Source organism: Mobula birostris, chromosome 9 (assembly GCF_030028105.1).
Source record: "Mobula birostris isolate sMobBir1 chromosome 9, sMobBir1.hap1, whole genome shotgun sequence".
In the NCBI taxonomy this organism is placed as follows: Eukaryota; Metazoa; Chordata; class Chondrichthyes; order Myliobatiformes; family Myliobatidae; genus Mobula; species Mobula birostris.
This window is the reverse complement of record NC_092378.1, coordinates 27,988,990-28,008,287: the sequence shown is the minus strand read 5'-3', so window position 1 is coordinate 28,008,287 and position 19,298 is coordinate 27,988,990.

Sequence of the window (19,298 nt, the reverse complement as noted above, 5' to 3'; positions counted from 1 at the left end):
AAAATGCCAGACTGATGATAAATGTGATGGGCTGCACTTGAAGACCAATAGTGTTGGGTAAAGACTAGATCACATCAGAGAGGGCACAGATATTCTCCTTGAGCACTGAATCTGGTGTGACAGAGAAGTACAGACTTTCTATCAATAGTTACATCTGCCACCTCTAACTACCTGTGACAAAGAAGGAAGATGATCTGCCATTGGGTGAAGAGTGTGGTGATATAACTTAAAGTAGATGAGAGGGGCAGGCACATAAGGGAAAGATAATGCAACGTGAGGCGAAAAGTCCTCAGGAGAATGAGAAGTGACTAATGACACCACCGCATAAAGGGGAACGGCTGTGGAAAGCTCTGTATAATTATGGCAATGAAAAGTGCCAAAATCAGCAGGTAAAATAGGCAATCCAGAAGCTGTGGTGAAAGTTATACAGTCATGGACTTTACCAACATAATACAAAGAAAAGAATGCTATGATGTTGCAACTAGTTGAATTTGATGACAATAAAGAACCTGAGTTAGTGACCTTGACAAGAAAGGAGAGCGCTAATGGTCACACACACAAAATGCTGGAGGAACTCAGCAGGCCAGGCAGTATCTATGGAAATGAGTGAACAGTTGACATTTCAGGCCGAGGCCCTTCATCACGACTGGAAAAAAAGATGAGAAGTGCTCTGACTTCTCATCCTTTTTTTTTCCAGTCCTGAAGAAGGGTCTCAGCCCTAAGTGTTGACTGTTTACTCTTTTCCATAAACGCTGCCTGGCCTGCTGAGTTCCTCCAGCATTTTGTGTGTGTTGCTTGGATTTCCGGCATCTGCAGATTTTCTCTTGTTTTTCAAAGTCAAAGTAAAAAAAATTATCAGAGTACGTACATGTCACCACATACGACCCCAAGATTCTTTTTCTGCAGGCATACTTAGCAGATCTATAGAACAGTAACTGTAAGCAAGATCAATGTGCAAATGCAGATATAAATAAATAGCAACAATGAAAAACAATTTAACAGAGCCCTTAAATGAGTGATTTGTTCAAGAGCCTGATGGTTGAGGGGTAGTAAATGTTCTTGAACCTGGTGGTGCGAGTCCTGAGGCACCTGTACCTTCTACCTGATGGCAGCAGCGAGAAAAGAACATGACCTGGGTGGTGAGGCTCTTTGGTGATGGACGCTGCTTTCCTACGGCAACGTTTCATGTAGATGTGCTTAATGGCTGGGAGGGTTTTACCCGTGATGTACTGGGCCAAATCCATTATCTTTTGTGGGATTTTCCGCTCAAAGGTATTGGTGTTCCCATAGCAGGTGATAATGCAGCCAGTCAGCATACTTTTCACCACAGATCCATAGAAATTTGCCAAGGTTTTTAATGACATGTCGAATCTCTGCAGACTCATGAGGAAGTAGAGGCTTTGTTGTGCTCCCTTCACAATTATATTTATATGATGGGTGCAGGACAGACCTTCTGAGGTAGTGACACCCAGGAATTTAAAGTTACTAATGCACTCCACCTCTTATCCTCCAATGATTACTGGCGTATGGACCTCTGGCTTCCTTCTCCTGCATTCTACAATCAGTTCCTTGGTCTTACTGGCATTGAGTGAGCTACTTAACATTTGTGAACTAATGGTCACATTTGGCTTCCATTTGTTGGAAGCTTGAGCTCTGGAAGGAAGTTCGAAGGGGTGAATGAGTTTTTTTTACTGATGCAGAGTTTCTGGCTGTTGACATCAGGATTGGGACATGCAAAATTTGGTTGTGCAAACTTTAAAACTGAGAAACATCTGTAAAGGGCATTGGAAAGTGTGCTGCTTTAATGAAACAAACGCCTATGCATCTAGCATGATGAATTGATATGTGATGCATTATAATGCTACTAACTCTAAGGTGCTAATGTCAGGCTGCTGCCTCTGTAATTACAATCCCATATGGTTAACTATTCTTTGTGGTGCTATATTGTTTGTAAGTGATGCTCAGAACCAGTTATTGGCAGGCTATGGTAATAAACAGTTGCATCTGGCTACAGCTCCTGGTATTAGAGTGAATTTTTACAAAGATCCGAGATGCTGCAGTGCTAGAAACTCGCTAAATCAGGGGTTGCCAACATGGGGTTCCATGGGCCCCTCGGTTAATGGTAGGGGTCCATGAATTAAAAGGATGGGAACCCCCACGCTAGAGGTCTTCTGTTAATGCAACAAAAACAGAGCATGCCGGTCAGGCAACATTTGAAGACATTTTCAACCTCTCACTGCTATGGGCAGAAGTTCTCTCTTGCTTCAAAAAGGCAACTATTATACCAGTGCCTGTCAGGATGCTGTTTATTGACTATAGCTCAGCATTTAACACCATCATTCCCACAATCCTGATTGAGAAGTTACAGAACCTGGGCCACTGTGCCTCCCTCCGTAATTGGATCCTCAACTTCCTAACTGGAAGACCACAATCTGTGTGGATAGATGATAATATCTCCTCCTCGCTGACACTGGTGCACCTCAGGGGTGTGTGCTTAGCCCACTACTCTAATCTCTCTATACCCATGTCTATGTGGCTAGGCACAGCTCAAATATAAATTTGTTGAGGATACAACAGTTCTTGGTAGAATCTCAGGTAGTGATGAGAGAGCGTACAGAAGTGAGATATGCCAACTAGTGGAGTGGTGCCACGGCAACGCTGTTGCACTCAACGTCGGTAAAACGAAAGAGCTGATTGTGAACCTCCAGAAGGGTAAGATGAAGGAACACATACCAATCCTCATAGAGGGATCAGAAGTGGAGAGAGTGAGCAGTTTCAAGTTCCTGGGTGTCAAGTTCTCTGACGACCTGACCTGGTCTCAACATATCGATGTCGTTATAAAGAAGGCAAGACAATGGCTATACTTTATTAGGAGTTGGAAGAGATCTGGTATGTCAACAACCACACTCAAAAACTTCTATAGTTGTACAATGGAGAGCATTCTGACAGGCTGCATCACTGTCTGGTATGGAGGGGCTACTGCACAGAACCAAAAGAAGCTGCAGAGGGCTGTAAATTTAGTTGGTTCCAACTTGGGTACTAGCCTTACAAACTACCCAGGACATCTTCAAGCAGTGGTGTCCCAGAAAGGCAGCATCCATTATTAAGGACCTCCAGCACCCAAGGCATGCCCTTTTCTCACTGTTACCATCAGGTAGGAGATACAGAAGTCTGAAGGCACACACTCAGCGATCCAGGAACAGCTTCTTCCCCTCTGCCATCTAATTCCTAAATGGGTATTGAACCATGAACACTACCTCACTCTTTTGATATATATTATTTCTGTGTTTTTGTACAATTTTTAATCTATTCAATAAACATATACTGCAATTGATTTACTTATTTTATTTAAGACCATAACACTATAAGATACAGGAGCAGAATTAGGCCGTTTCGCCAATTGAGTCTGCTGTGCCACTCAATCATGGCTGATCCTTTTTTACCTCCTCTTGAACCCCATTTTCCTGCCATCTCCCTGCAACCTTTGATGCCATGTCCAATCAAGAACCTACCAACCTCTGTCTTAAATACACACAACGACGTGGCCTCCACAGGTGCACATAGCAACAAATTCAACAAATTCCACAAATTCACCACCTTCTGGCTAAAGATATTTCTGTCCATCCCTGTTTTGAATGGACCCCCCCCCCCATCCTGAGGCTGTGCCCTCTTGTCCTAGACTCTCCCACCAAGGGAAACATCCTTTCCACATTTACTCCGTCTAGTCCTTTCAACATTTCAAAAGTCTCAATGAGATACCCCTCATCCTTCTAAATTCCAGCAAATTTAGACCCAGAGATATCAAATGTTCCTCATATAATAACCTTTTCATCCCTGAAATCATCCTTGTGAACCTCCTCTGGACCCTCTCCAATACCATCACATCTCTTCGAAGATGAGGAGCCCAAAACTGTACTCATTGCTCAAGGTAAGGCCTCACCAGTGCCTTATAAAGCCTCAGCATCACACCCCTGCTCTTGTATTCTAGCCCTTTTGAAATGAACGCTAACGCTGCATTTGCCTTCCTCACCACAGACTAACCTTTAGGATGTTCTGCACAAGGACTCCCAAGTCCCTCTGCATCTCAGATTCCTGGATTTCCTCTCCATTTAGAAAATAATTTGCACATTTATTTCTACTACCAAAGTACATGACCATCCATTTTCCAACATTGTATTTCATTTGCCATTTTCTTGCCCATCATCCTAATCTACGTCCTTCTGCATCCTACCTGTTTCCTCAACACTATCTGTCCCTCCAGCAATCTTCGTATCATCTACAAACTTGGCAACAAAACCATCTATTTCATCATCTAAATCATTTATATACAGCATAAAAAGAAGTGGCCCCAACACCGACCCTTGCGGAACACCGCTAGTCACTGACAGCCAACCAGACAAGGATCTTCTTATTCCCACTTGCTGCCTTCTACTAATCAGCCAATGCTCTAACCATCTTAGTGACTTTCCTGTAATACCATGGGCTTTTAACTTGGTAAGCAGCCTCATGTGTGGCACCTTGTCAAAGGCCTTCTGAAAGTCCAAATATACAACATCCACTACATCCCCTTTATCTATCCTACTTGTAATCTCCTCAAAGAATTCCAACAAGCTCATCAGGCAGGATTTTCCCTTACTGACTTTGTACTATCTTGTCTTGTGTCACCAAGTACTCCATCACCTCATCCTTAACAAATGACTCTAACATCTTCCCAACCACTTAGGTCAGGCTAACTGGTCTATAATTTCCTTCCTGCTGTCTTCTTCCTTTCTTAAAAAATGGAGTGACATTTGCAATTTTCCAGTCCTCTGACACCACGCCAGGGTCCAATGATTTTTGAAAGATCATTTCTAATGCCGTCTGTCACAACCACGGATTCGGCAGCGCAGTAGATACGGCAATTGCGCTTGTGAATTTGCACATGTCAGCTAATTATTATTGAATCATAATAGTATTTCACTGCATACTTGTCGTCGTAGTACTTGTCGAGACTTGGACAGAGCATAGCAACACTTCGCTGCTGTTTTGCGTCTGGCCGTCCCTGAGATATTGGACTTTCAAGTTAACGAACTCTGAAGACTAGCGGTATTCGTTTAATGTTTTGACGTTCTTTTCAGCCGCAATGTAGGCTTCATTTTCCTTTTGAGTGTTTTAGTTGATGGCCCTGTATGGCCTAGCGTTTATTGTTTTATTTTCCCTTTAACACTCTTCGTATTCAAGTCTGTGAACTATCGACCTGCTTCAGTGTCTTTCACTCCACACCTGGGCCATATCCAAACTTGGTAACACCGTCACAATCTCTAACACTACCTCTTTCAGAACCCTAGGGTGCAGTTCATCTGGTCCTGGTAACTTGTGTACTTTTGGGTCTTTTTCCCAGAAACTCACGCCATTGCTGCTTTGCTGACATCCCTGCCAGCAGCTCCTTCCAATTTACTTTGGCCAACTCCTCTCTCATACCACTGTAATTTCCCTTACTCCACTGAAAAACTGCTACATCAGACTTTACTTTCTCCCTATCAAATTTCAAGCTGAACTCAATCATATTGTGATCATTGGTTCCTAAGGGTTCTTTTATCTTAAGCTCCCTGTTCGTCTCCAGTTCATTACATAACACCCAGTCCAGTATAGCTGATCCCTTAGTAGGCTCAACAACAAACTGCTCTAAAAAGCTATCTCTTAGGCATTCAATAAACTCACTCTCTTGAGATCCATTACCAACCTGATTTACCCAATTGACCTGCATGTTAAAATCTCCCATGACTATCATAATATTGCCCTTTTGACTCACCTTTTCTATTTCCTGTTTTAATCTGTGGTCCACCTCCCAGCCACTGTTGGGAGGCCTGTTTATAACTGCTATCAGCATTCTTTTACCCTTGCAGTTTCTTAACTCAGTCCACAAGGATCCAACATCTTCCAATCCTATGCCACATCGTTCTACTAATTTGATGCCTTCTTTACTAGTACCGCCATGCCTCCCCCTCTGCCTACCTTCCTATCCTTCCAATATAACATGTAACCCTGGACATTCAGCTCCCAATTACAACCATCCTTCAGCCACGATTCAGTGACGGCCATAACATCACACCTGACAATTTGTAGTAGTGCAACAAGATTGTCAACCTTATTCTTATACTCCACATATTGAGATACAACACCTTTGACTACTGTATTTGCTACCCTTTTTCATTTTGCATCCCTAATGTACTGATACTCACCCCTGTTGGCTGCGACTATATCCCAATACATGCTTGCCCTTCCTGACAGTCTGACTGCGTGCTATCTTTACTTTTTTACCATCCGTCCTATCTTGAGTCCCTTCACTCCAGTTCCCACCCCACCCTCCGCCAAATTATCTTAAACCCTCGCCAACAGCTCTAATGAACCTGCCCGCAAGAATATTGGTCCCCCTCAGGTTCAGGTGCAACCCATCACTTTTGAACAGGTCAGACCTCCCCCAGAAGAAATCCCAATGATCCAAGAATCTGAAGCCCTCCCCCCGCACCAGCTTTTCAGCCACACATTTATCTGCCTAATCATCCTGTTTCTACCCTCACTGGCGCATAGCACAGGCAGCAATGCAGGAATAACCACCCTGGAGATCCTGCTTCTCAGCTTTCTACCTAGCTCTCTAAAATCTCTTTTCAGGACCTCTTTGTTTTTCCTTCCCATGTCATTGGTACCAATATGTACCAAGACAGCTGTCTGCTCTCCCTCCCTCTCCAAAATGTTGTGGACGCGATCTGAGACATCCCTGACCCTGGCACCTGGGAGGCAACATACCATCCGGGTGTCCCGTTCACGTCCACAGAATCTCTTGTCTGTTCCCCTCAGTATTAAGTCCCCTATTTATTATTTATTATTTTTTTCTTCTTCTCCTCTATTATGTATTGCATGAAACTGCTGCTGCTAAGTTAACAAATTTCACAACACATGCCGGTGATAATAAACCAGATTCTGATTAACTATTCATTTTGTCGGGACTGCAAAAGGGAGAAAGCAAACTAGTTTTAAGTTGCAGAGAGGGTGGGGAAAGGATATGACAAAGGAAGTATCTGTGATGGTCTGAGGTCAGAGTTCCCATGGTGTGACGCTGCTGAAGGAGTCATCCAGTTGATAGCACTGGACAGCAATTGTTTTTCAGAAGTGTTGATTCAGACTTCTATAATTTCAGATTACTTTTATCATGTAGGAACTTGGAGAAATAATAAATGAACTTTTATTGAATATAATGTGTTTAATTGCATAACAATGCTGACACTTTGCAATAGTTCAATAAACTTAAAAATATCTTGTTTTTGATTTTCATTTGTACTCAGTGTTTGAGGTTCCTTGCATAATTGTCCAACAATAATCAGCCAGCATTAATGGATTCCATTTGCCCTGATACCGTCTCTTCATGACCGCAATGTCCTGGTGAAACCTTTCACCATGCTCGTCACTGACAGCAACAAGATTGGCAGGGAAGAAGTCCAAATGGGAATGCAGAAAATGAATCTTTCATGACATGTTGCACTTCATGGTTTTGCATGCTTGAAACATTTTGTCAACCAAATTTATGCAGTTTGATGCTCTGTAGTTGCCAAGAAAATTTTCAACAACAACCTTGAATGCCTTCCATCCAATTTTCTCCAGTCCCATTAGAAGTTCTTCAAATTTCCTGTCATTAATGACCTGTTTGATGTTTGGACCAACAAATATCTTCTTTAATCGTGGCATCAGTTATTTGGACTTGAAATATGAATTGAATGAATAAATATAGGTGATTTTTTTTTAAAAATGGTGTGTAATAGGGAAATTTCATGGTGATTTTCATGATCAGAAGCCCAAAATCGATAAGATACAGACAAAAGTATTCAGGAAGCAAAATCTTTGTTGTCCAGTAAGGGTTAATGAGGAGAGTTAGAAGTGTGAAAACCAATGAAGTATTGCAGAAGAGCAATAAAATTCAGCCCAGAGCTACAGGGGATGGCCAGCATGTCAGGCAGTGTCATTGGAAAGAAAAAAAAATCTGATTAATGTTACAAGTGAATAAGTGACAGTAGGGCTAACCAGTTCAGATACAAATAGGGAGAGAGTTAGTGAAGTTGTTGAATTTGATACTTAGTCTGGAAAGTTTCAACATTCCCTGAGAGAATGTGTGGTGCTGTTCCTTAACTTATACTTGACCTCACTAGAAGAATGCAAGAGGAAGACACAGTCAGATGTTTGGATAGGGTGGAGAGAGAAAGGGATAATGCTGACTGGATTGGGTGAGGTAAGTTTTGAGTGGAGCACAAGCATTATCCTTGTCTAGTTGGCCGAAATAGACTATATCTATACTGTTTAGATGAAAAGTTTACCTATGCATCTGATATAATGAAAAGATTTACCCTCCACTACGGTGTTACTTATGAAAATAAATCTTTGGGATTTGCAAGTACCAAACTATATGGGCAACAGCTTGCTTTCCATATCTGAACCTTGGTAGTTATTATCCAAATAAGTGGTGAAGCAGACTCGAGGGTGAATAGTTTATTTCTGTTCCTAACAGAGGAGTGATTGTGAAAGATTGCAGTTAACTTCCAAGTTATTAAGTTTATAAGCTATTGATCAGTTAAAACACTGCCTGAGTGTCACCCCTTGGTGAAAGGAGAGAAGCACAATACATTGTGAGGAAATGTATCATGTTGCTGAATTTACCTGACGGTTCAAATCCCTGTTAACACTGAGGTGCTGACTGAGAGTATTGGATCAAGGTATGGGCTACCATTTCCTACATAATGGCCAGACAACCCCTCCACTTGACCCAGGTGAGGGTTTGCAGCTCTCTGAAAGGCCAGTATAAGAAAGGTAAGAGGGTGAGAGAGAGAAAAAGAGGTCAGAAAGGGGAAAATGGACAATTCATGCCCTCAGTATGTGTGTTGGATAAGTCATCATATATTATAGGATGAGAAGGAAGTGGAATGTAAGCAGAAACATACTATCATTGATTATGTTCCCAACAGCTTGTGGCTGCAGCGTCTGTGATGGTAACTCCAATAATAATAAGATTCCTTTATCGCAGCTCTCCGAGCTGGCTGGATGCTCTTGATTAATGCTGTGTCATCTTGTCTTGCAGGAATATGTGTTGGTAAATGTTATGCAGTGTGCTTAAATAAGATAACTGAACGACGGGATGCATGGTTGTGAGCCTTGGGGTTGTGCTAAATGTGTGACAGGTGTGGTGAAGTACATGATTGTCATACTTGAGACCTGTTCAGTAGAGATCCTGTTATTTGAAAGATTATGCTGCATCGCATTGAGCAGTGTGCATAGTTACCAAGGGAAGTGAATACACCATCACTGACCTCATCTGCAAATGTGAGGTCATTAAGGTTTTCCTTCACTGGTGCTAAATTCTGGCCATCTGTTCCTCTAGCCCCCCTCCTCCAATTTGCTCCTGATTGTAATCTCGATGGCTTCCTGCGTCCCCGTAAGCCCATTAAGTCTCTCCGCCTCTCTTGTCTGCCTACCTGTATTCTGGATCTACATCTGTACACAGGGGCTGACAACCTGCGGGATTCGACCAGCTTTTGAGTGTTTCCAGCATCCATTGCAGTCACCAACCACCCTCAATTCTTACTTCAAGTCCAAAGTTGATTACCACTGTCCTGTTCCAAGTGCTGTTAGCCAGTTTGGCAGCACCTAGCAGCACAAAGGCCATCAACAGCATAGTTAGTTGTGAATGGTTGCTTCACACTGTGCACAGATTTCCAGTGGCTCAGATCTGTGCGAGTAATTTCATATTGAAGTCTTGTGCCCCAGTTTTTGTTTAGATTCAATTTCTTCCCAGAAAGCTTTTTATTATTTCTGTTTATTTAATAATAGTGACTGGGGCATATATAACTGTCTTTCATCTGAGGAGCTTTATTAAAAGCATTGTCAATAAGCATGTTCGAAGGGTTTATGTTGCTGTCACAGTATGTTGGCATCTCTGCAGAATATAAATGCATCTAGTCTGTTTAAAGAATTCAAAATTAATAACTAGTGCCTTTGAGACCAATCCTCTAGATGCCAATTAGTCGACATTCACTTTCACCACAGAGTTGTAAGCACATGCAGACCGGTCAAAAGTAATCCTGTCACTCGGCCACTGAAGTATTCTCTAAATATGAAAATGGTTCAGAATGTGCACACAAAAGGTAGCAGAACAAGGATTTTAGGCAACCTACTTTGAATTTATTGAACTATCAAATAACTCAGAGCTATTCTTGATCTGTAGCCATAGGGACACCATTGATTTAATGCAAAGTGGGACATTGAAAAACAATGCTACAGATTTATAGAAAATCATTATTACTGAACCTTCAAAACAGAATTTATATTTCTTCTATAAAGTAAAATATAGCATGACTAAAAGTATTATAAAGGAAAATCCAAATGTGTTGTCAAAAAGAACCTACATGGACCAGCTGTAGAATTATCTATGATTCGCCAGACATAAATCCAACTAATGCTGATTGTGAGTTACCCAGAATATTGTTATTTACTATTCAAAATCCTTGGCTGAGGAAATCACTGCGTAGGCAGTTCTAGTTTAAAATTTCCTCTACTCTTGGCGCCAATGTTGTTGAGATAATTAGAATTTCATTAGAAAATATCAATAGTACCTGTTCTGTACTGTGGACTTTACAGTGCAAACTCCCAGTCCCCTTCTCCCCCAGGTTTTGAGAAAGGCCCAGCAAAAGTAATCAGGCCATTTGTGTGACCTTTTGGCTCTCTCCCAGGGGCCTGTTCCATGAATCAATTCCCTATAAAAATGCAGTTGAATATTCCTTCCAATCCTGGCCCCTCGAAATGTAGAGGCTCCATTCAGCAATGAAAAAACACTGCGAAACATTTGCAAGGGTCAAAGAACATATCCCAGTATTAAAAACAATTTTTTAATGCAGTTGTCCATTGATACCAGGTGACATAAGGATGTATTAGAATCAGAATCAGGTTTAATATTACCAGCATATGTCATGAAATTTTTAATTTAGCAGCAGCAGTACAATGAAATACATGATAATAGAGAAAAAAAAGTAAATCACTTACAGTAAGTATGCATATGTATATTAAATAGCTACATTAAAATTTAAAATTTAAATTTATATTTTAAATAATTAAAAATATTATGTTACAAAGTGCACTTTCAATAATGTTGTCATGGAGTTAGTTCAGGAAACTAATCTTATAAAATGATAGTTACCTCAGTTTCCTCCATAGATGGTTACAATACAGTATAGGAGTTCAAACCTACTGAAGGCTACTTTATTTGTTTGCAAATCACCAACTGAGCTAATAACAAGATCCCTTCCTGTCAAGACATTAGCCACACACTGGATTAGTGTGTGGATGGTTCCAAATGTTTCTTAAGCATCGTAGCCTGGGGTGGGTGGGTGGTGGTCGTGGCGATAAGCTCCCAGTACCTATTAAATGCTCCCAATTGTGAGCCTCTCAAATAGCCTCTGACAAGCACTCTAATTGGCTGCATCACCGTCTGGTATGGTGGGATGGGGGCTACTGCACAGGATCGAAGAACGGTGCAGAGAGTTGTAAAAGTAGTCGGCTCCACCGTGATCACTAGCCTCCACAGTATCCAGAACACCTTCAAGAAGGTGGCATCCGTCATTACAGATCCCCATCGCCTAGGTCATGCCTTGTTCTCATTGCTACCATCAGGAAGGAGGTGCAGAAACCTAAAGGCACACACTCAACAATTCAGTAACAACTTCTTCTATTTCTTCCCATCTGCCATCTGATTTCTGAATGGACACTGAAGCCATGAACACTACCTAACTATATTTTTATTTCTATTTTTGCATTACACTGCCTTGTGACTATACCCACCTGTGAGGAAGGCTTTGGAAGTAAATCCTGAGGAAAAATCTTGAGCTGGAGTCTATAGGGCAGACATACAGTGAGTTCAACACTGACTGGCAACTCCTGCAACATCACTGGTGCCAAACTATATTGGTCTCTGTCATTCCTGTGGATTCATCAGCTGTGTGGAGAGGGGGAGCCAGCTACATGGGCAACAGCTTGCTTTCCATGTTGTACTGCCTGGCCTACATACTGGCTTGTGTATCGACTTCAATACAGACAGCTAGGATGCAACATCCTCAATCAACTCCAACCAACGGAGGGCCTTAAAGCTTCCCCTTTCAATGGGGGAGGAGAAAATGAGATAATTTGTGTCAGGAAATATTTTTCATATTTATCAAATATGTGCCTTCAGAGGAGCTCAAACCTGCTTTGAGAGGCTGGTGTTGAAGCACGTCAGCTCCTGCCTGAGTGGCGACTTGATCCGCTCCAATTTGCCTACTGAAGCAGCAGGTCTACAGAAGATAGCCATCTCATTGGCTCTTCATACAACCCTGGAACATCTGGACAGCAAAAATAGATACATCAGGATGCTCTTTATCAATTACAGCTCAGCATTTAATACTATCATCCCTCAAATCTAATCAATAAGTTTCAAGACCTTGACCTCAATACCTCCTTGTGCAACTGGATCCTCGATTTCTTTACTTGCAGACCCCAGTCAGTTCAGATTGGCAACAACATCTCCTCCACATCCTTCTTCAGTACTTGTGCACCACAGGGATGTGTCCTTAGCCCCCTGCTCTACTCGCTTTACACCTATGACTGTGTGGCTAAGTACAGCTCCAACACCATAAACAAGTTTGATGATGAAGCCACTGTTGTGGGCCGTATCAAATGTGGTGATGAATCAGCATTCAGGAGGGAGACTGAATGAGTAGTGTAACAATAACGAACTATGTACTCTGACAATAAATTTTATTTAAACTTTGAACTGAATACTTCTTGTTTTGAAGGACCACCACACCAACCTCCAGCCCACATGAGACTGCCACTCGGATACACCTAAGTTGTTAGAGCAGGCAGTGATACCAGGGTATCTGCCTCCCTAAAGCTTCTGGGATTTAGTGTATGGACATTTTGACACTTTCCTCACTGGTTGGCATCCTCACTACATTAGTAAGAAACCTAACATAACACTGCCAATATATATTAGCAGTAAACAACTTAATTTCTGGAGTAAGATGGGAGAAAACAAATGTAGCTAATCACCGTAGTAGGAACAGACCAGTTAAAATCACCCAGAACTGTCCTCCAGATCTCAGTAAGGACATTAGCCAGGCTAGCCTGTGCATGGATTTAATATGGACACAGCTGCAATATTATCTGAGCCAATTATTTCAGCTGCTCCTGGCAGACGGTTCATAAAAGCTACCGATGCATTTATTGGGATGGCTTTTCTCATTGCTTTGAAATTTAAAATAAAGTTTTCAAAGTCTCTTTTAAAAAGCTTAGATTGGTTAAATGTTGCTGATCAGAAGAGTTGAACAGAGTTTGTCTATTCTTAGTTAAGCATGCAGAAGAATATTTTGTATTCAATGATGTTTGTTTGCTCAAGAATGACTTCTATATGCTTCCACCTTGCTCTGGAAGATTACATTTTCAACACTAAATTAACAGAACCAACTAAGCAAATCTATATTTTAATGGAAACACTCCTATGGATCACTGAAGCGATCCATTTACACTGGCATTTGCTAGAATTAATCAAAACTAATTCTAAACTCTACCAAAGTGTCAAATAGAATTAATTATCAACAGCTCATCAATGTAACTGTGGAAAGTGGAAAGGGTGAAAACGTTCCTTTCAATTATTCCCATATGGCTTTGTGGGGCTCTACAGGAGACAGATTTTTTTTTAAGTGCTCTATGCTACGTGGAGCTGCTGTTTAAGAGTAAACATGGCTTGGCCCAGTCCTGTAGCTCTTCTACCTGAGAGTCACCTCATACTGATGGATTTCCATAGTGGTTAGGGTTGCTAACTGTCCCGTATTAGCTGGGACATCCCGTATATTGGGCTAAATTGGTTTGTCCCATACAGGACCACCCTTGTCCCGTCTTTCCCCCGCTAAGGTAGAGCGTTCCGATGAAACTGTTCATAAGCCGAAATAGCGTAAAGTGAAGAAGCAATTAGCATTAATTTATATAGGAAAATATTTTGAGCGTTCCCAGACCCAAAAAAATAACCTGCCAAATCATACCAAATAACACATAAAACCTAAAATAACACTAACATATAGTAAAGCAGAATGGGGAAGATTAAGCCAAAACCGATTTGTAGGAAAAAAATCGGCACGTACACGTATGCGCATGTCACTCGTGCACACACAGGTGCCCGCGCAAGGCTTTATGGTCATGGTAGTCTTTCTCGGGGTAAACACAAGTGTTCCGTATTTGACTGCTACTTTTGTCCCTTATTTGGGAGTGAGAAAGTTGGCAACTCTAATAGTGATTAAGTTACTGACATATACCTTGAGGCCAGGGTCATTAATCTGGAGACAACTCAGCAAATGAGAATTCAAATTCAATTAGTAGATAAGATCTGGAAAGAGAAACTTAGTTTTACTGATAAGAACAGATATGGCAGAAACGCAATGTAGGCCAGGCACCACTAGAGGAGAGAGAAAGGGAATCAATAATTTAGATCAAGACCCTTTATCAGAGCTCGATAGCTGAGAAAAAAGCACATTTTAAGTTGCAAAGATTAGGGATGGGGAGTATAGAAGGAGTAAGTCTGACTGGGTTGTCCAAAAGAACGTTCTGGATGCAAGGTGCAGGACAGAGTGACTGCTGGAATTCTAAAACAAAAGACACATCACAATGTGTTCAGCCAATCAGGCAACACCTTCAGTGAGAGATGTTAGTGTTGATGTTGGATGACCATTCAATGATGGATGACCGGAGGAAAAACTCATACTAGGGGTGATTGATAAGTTCGTGGCCTAAGGTAGACAGAGTCAATTTTAGAAAACCTAGCACATTTATTTTTCAGCATAGTCCCCTCCTACATTTACACACTTACTCCAGCAGTTATGGAGCATACGGATCCCTTCTTTGTAGAAGTCGGCATCTTGGACCTCCAGGAAGTAGTCCACGGCAGGGGTGATTGATAAGTTTGTGGCCTAAGGTAGGTGGAGATGATTTAGACAGCTCTCATTATATGCACATGCAGGTCAACTCTTTGAGTGATTATGCAGAAAGTTTGAAGTTAATAACTCATCTCCTTCTACCTTAGGCCACAAACTTATCAATCACCTCTGCTGTGGACCACTTTCTGGAGGTCCAAGACGCCGACTTCTACAAAGGAGGGATCCGTATGCTCCACAACCGCTGGACTAAGTGTGTAAATGTAGGAGGGGACTATGCTGAAAAATAAATGTGCTAGGTTTTCTAAAATTGACTCCTTCTCCCTTAGGCCACATAACAATCACCCCCCGTACCTTGAATTGTTGAGCCCTAAGGATCACAGTGTAGCCAGCTGGAGGCGGAAGTGTCTTTTTTTCTAACCTGCATTGGGCATGGTTGGAACAGTGTAGAAGGTCAAAGGCAGAGAGGTCTGAGTGGGAGTGGGATGGAAATTAATATGACAGGCAACTGAAAGCTCAGCTTCATTCTTGCAGCCTGAATAGGTATGTTGTATAAAGTGATTTCTCCAATGTTGAGGAGACTACATTGTGAGCCCCACTTATAATAAAATAAACTGGAATACGAGGAAGCACAAGTGAATCTAAAAGGACTGTTTGAGACCCTGGGTGGAGGAGTAAAAAAATAAGAGTGGTTTCTCCTGCAGTTGCGTAGTGTCATGAGAAAGGGTGTGGTTGTTAGAGATACAACAACAAACCCTAAGGTTGTGAAGGAGACTTTTTCTTTGCTTTGACTCATTTCCACTTTCCACTGAGGTTGGTGAGACAAGAACTAAAAGTCGTAGGTTAAGGGTGAAAGATGAAATATTTAAAAGGAGCATGAAGGGGATCTCCTTCACTCAGAGGGTGGTGAGGGTGTGGAATGAGCTGCCAGTGGAAGTGCTGGATGCAGGTTCGATTTCAACATTTAAGAGAAGTTTGGATAAGGACATGGATGGGAGGGCTGTGTAGGACTGTGATCCAGGTTCAGGTTGATGAGACTAGGCAGAATAATAGTCTGGCATAGATTAGATGGGTGTGGCATGTGGGCAAGTGGTTAGGGCATTGGACTAGCGATCTGAAGGTCGTGGGTTCGAGCCTTGGCCAAGGCAGTGTGTGTGTCCTTGAGCAAGGCACTTAACCACACTGCTCCAGTCAACCCAGCTGAGAATGGGTACTGGCAAAAATGCTGGGGGGTTAACCTTGCAATAGACTGGCGTCCTATCTGGGCGAGGGAGTCTCGTACTCTCAGTCACTTCACACCACGTAAACCAGCATAAGCACCGGCCTGATGGGCCACAAGGCTCATGACAGACTTTTTTAAAAAGTGGATTAGATGGACTTGAAGTTCTGTTTTCATGCTGTAGTGCTCTATGACACAATGACTCTTGTCAGTAGTGATGAGTGTGACATTATCATAGAGCCCAAATGGTTCATTAATATCCTTCAGGGAGTGAAGTCTAGCATCAATATACAGTCTGGCTTCTATATAATTCTTAACTCTCTCCTCAGATTAGAAGCAATAATGGATGAACAATATATGCCAACCTTATCAGCACCATCTGTATAACTAAGTCACATGAGTCACTATTCTGTAATGAAAAACATAGTTTATTGATGTTAATCTGTAATAGAGTGCATATTCTCGTTCTGAAGCTACTGTGCCTCCTGGAAATTATTTCACTTAGAACTTATCAAGGTAGAAGACTAGCTTACACACTGCTTCCAAATCCACCGCGGTCTGCATTCCATGAATAAATTAAAAAGTATTAGTATAAAATTGGGCCAATTCGTGGTGTAGTGGCATCAGCACTAGACTTCAAGGCAGATAGTCCTGAGTTCAATCCCAGCCGGGTCCCAACCTGGGCAGCAGCAGTATCTGCGTGGAAGAAAGGCCTGGCGATCTACTTCCGTATCTTGTCATGAGAAGCCTATGGACCCTACGGTCTATGAGGTCACAAAGAGTCAGACTCGACTTAATGACTGAACAACAACAGTATAAAATTATAATGATTTCTTAAATATTTGAAGGTTTAACTCCAAAATTTAAATAAGTTTATATTTTCAAACCCAAACAACCTAACATTATTTTTGTATAAGCATCTTAGCCAGATATATAACTTTTATTGCTTACAATAAATTGTGAAAACGTTCACACAGATTCCCCTCATGCTCTCCTTAATTATTTAATCTTTTATTCTCAAACTGTGTCCTTTAGTTCCGGTCTCAACCAACCTCAGAGTAAGTTGGTAATGAGTGAAAGCAAAGAACAAGTTTCTTTCACAACCTCAAGGTTTACTGTGTTTTCACAATCCTGCGTTTATGGTGTCAATACTTTCATCAGCAGAAAAAAAAAGTACAGAATCAGATCTCCAGATCTTCCTTGAAGAATTCGAAAGCAAGTTTCAGATTCCTGGGGTGGATGTCATAAACATCCCAGGAATCTCATTAATGTTGTCAGGCAGGGAATGACTTAGACAGCACAGAGGAAACAGAAGTGAAAGCTCTCTACTTTCTCCTAACCCACACAGTCTGAAGAGTATGATTATAGTTTCAGAGCACAAGACCGAGAAGCTATGCAACCCGTCTGAAAAGGAACTCTTGAAGATCTTGCTGTCAGTACCTGATGAAATGCAAGCCCTGGCAGGTGTGGCTCCCACTTACAGATAGTTGTCAGGGAAACTTCAGAGAAGCTTTATCTCAAACAAGAGAAAATCTGCAGGTGCTGGAAATCCAAGAAACACCCTCAAAATGCCGGAAGAACTCAGCAGGCCAGGCTGCCTCTATGAAAAAGAGTACAGTTGACGTTTTGGGCTGAGACCCTTCATCAGGATTGGGCCCTTTTCCATAGATGTTGCCTGGTCTGCTGAGTTCCTCCAGCATTTTGGGAGAAAAGGTTTATCTTCCTTGTCTGCACTGAGGGATCTAATAGCATTCTACACACACCCGAACTAAGAAACTGCCAGACACTAGCAAGGACTTATTCCTCTTTCTGCATTAGTCACTTGAGTCCACCCAAAAGCAATGTACCTCTATTAATATAGCCCAAGGACACTGAAAAATACTCCCTTTCTACCTCTATGAGTGCAGCTCCAGAGACACTGAAGAATGCTCTATGCTTCCCTCAGTAAGTGACAGTGCAGTGTATTTGCCTCTGTTAGTGTTCCAGTGAGAGTGATGTATAATCCCTATCTGCCATTGTGCATGCAGCTTGGTGATACTCAATAATACTCCATCTCATTATAGACAATGATGCTGCTCAATGCCAAAGCCACGAAACATTACATAGCAGTACCACAGTGCAACAATGGTGTAATGGCCAAATAAATTTTGAGTAAAACTTGAAAGCTTCCTCACTAGCATAAGAGGAAGCATTTAGAGTTATAGAGATGTACAGCACAGAAACAGGCCCTTCGGCCATCTAGTCCATGCCAAAACCATTTAAACTGCCTACTCCCATCAACCTGCACCAGAACCGTAGCCCTCCATACCCCTACCATCTGTATACCTATCAAAATTACACTTAAACATTGAAACAAAGCTTGCATGCACCACTTGTGCTGGCAGCTCTTTCCACATTCTCATGACCCTCTGATTGTAGAAGTTTCCCCTCATGTTCCCCTTAAACTTTTCACCTTTCACCCTTAACCCATAACCTTTGGTTGTAGCCTCACCCAACATCAGTGGAAAAACCCTATCTATACCCCTCTTAGTTTTGTATACCCCTATGAAGTCATCTCTCAATCTTCTATCTTCTAAGGAATAAAGTCCTAACCTATTCAGTCTTTCCTTATAACTCAAGTCCTCCAGACCTGGTATCATCCTTGTAAATGTTCTCTGTTCTTTCTCAGCCTTGTTTACTTCTTTCCTATAGATAGGTGACCAAGACTGCACACAATGCTCCAAGTGAGCCCTCACCAACATCTTATACAACTTTAATATAACTTCCCATCTCCTGTACATTTGCCGGCTCTATTTCTAAAGGCACCAGTCAGCTGACTACCATAACAAAACAGACTCCTGGTCATATCCTCTTACAAAGTAGACAAGGGGTTTGTAGACCAGGGGTTCCCGACCTTTTTTTTAATGCCATGGACCAATACCATTAAGCCAGAGATCTGTGGATCCCAAGTTCGGAACCCCTGTGGGACATATACCTTATTTTCCCCGTGTATTCACTAATTCCCTGTTGTAACTGGTCCCATAACAACAGAAATCCCTTCTTGCACAAACTATGAACCAGGCAATTGTCAGGGGGGGGGGGGTTTGACATTTTAAGCATCCAAT